A 1,821-nucleotide genomic window follows, 5' to 3' on the forward strand; every position below is an offset into this window, starting at 1 on the left:
AAGCTAACCATCTTTACTCTGATGTAGTTCTTATTTAAGGGAGAACCGTCCGCACAAGCACTATACCCTGCTAGGTACCGGCACTCGGTACTGCTGGGTATCTCTGGGTACCGCTAGGTACCCAGTACTTGCGCGGACAATGCACACTCCGCACCTAATAATTTTTCTTTTCTACAACAGTTGTGTTTGAGGGCGGTGTTTATATTTATTAGAACGATCAACTTCCAAATGATAGATATTATAAATATAAAGTTCAAAGTATTCAAATATTTTTTTAAGTCAAGAGATTAAAATATGTGTAGACTTCGTGAGATAATTATTTTTTTTTTATTAGAGGTCAAATTAATTGAGTCGGATGAATGGATGATCATAGCCAATATACTTAATAAATATGAAATGAAAATATCCAAAATATGTATCATCTGATATTTCCTATTTGTAATAATTCAATATAACGACATCTAACTATGCCAAGAACAAGAAAAGGGAAGAAATAAAAAAAAACATTAGAATTTAATGGGGGTAAAGACTCGAATCAGGAAAAAATCACGGAGCCACACTACGCCAAGTACTCAATTATGAAAATAATTGAAGTTATACTACAACACCTCGGCATTGTACCTGCAGCTAGGGGTGTCAATTTTGGGTTTTGGGTTGGGTTCGGGTCGAACCTGGAACTAATCCGGGTTCAAATAGATTCACCCGAACCCAACCCGATTTTGAAAATGGGTAGAAAATATGAACCATGACCCGACCTGTCAGGTTACCGAGCTGACTTGACCCGACACGATTTTTGTAAACATGGGATGCGAGGTGAGGTAGCGGCACCGCAGCTTCAACAGCGACCCCCAACGAGCTATTTGTCGAGCTTGACTAGGGCTGCAAGTGAACCAAGCATTTGACGAGCTACTCGATACTCGGTTCGATTAAAGCTCGTTCGTGATCGTTTAACTAACTAAACAAACAAATTTGAACAACATTTTAAATACTCGATTCTTAAATAAACAAGCTTGAAAGCTAATGTGTTCGGTTCATTTATGTTCACGAACAACATCATTGAAGTTCGTGAACAAGCTCGACATTAAGTTCGATAAAAGCTCGAATGGAGAGAAATGCAGTAGGTAAGCTTCATTTAAGAATATATTCATATAGATTAATCATATTTTTTATTTTAAATAGATAACTTCTTTTATTATAAATTTAATTTTTTGAACAAAAGACATTTCACATTTGTCTATGTTTGTTAGAGTGTTTGTTTAAGATGTTCATGAACAAATTTAATGTTTGTTTGTTCAATAGATTGTTTGTTAAATATGTTCATGAACATAGCTCGTTAAGGCTTGTTTGCTTAAAGTTCGATAAGCATTAAACGAACCAAACATGAACAGCCTTAAATTAAACGAACCAAACATGAACACAAAGAATAAAGCTCGAATCAACATGAACCAAACTTGAACAAGCTAATGATAAACGAACTCAAACGTGAACACTCGCATACTCGGCTCGGCTTGGTTCGTTTGCAGCCCTAAGCTTAACCAACCAATTTGAGATTTGAGTCAACAATATAATTCGATTGATCAACTACGCAAAACTAACAATATATATAAATAGATAAAAGTTTTGTGATGTGTAATTAAATTATTACTTTTTTAATTTTATATTCTCACATCCATGTTTATTTTTCTTAGTTATGCAATTTTAATTACTAAAACATCTGTTTTTAATAAGCCTCCTATGAAAAACACCATATTATTTCTCTTTCCTGTCTATTTTGTGCTTGAGTTTAGGTGGAGATTGATGTGATCTATTCTTTTGACTGAG

This window comes from Dendrobium catenatum, unplaced genomic scaffold, assembly GCF_001605985.2.
Source record: "Dendrobium catenatum unplaced genomic scaffold, ASM160598v2 fragScaff_scaffold_370, whole genome shotgun sequence".
NCBI lineage: Eukaryota > Viridiplantae > Streptophyta > Magnoliopsida > Asparagales > Orchidaceae > Dendrobium > Dendrobium catenatum.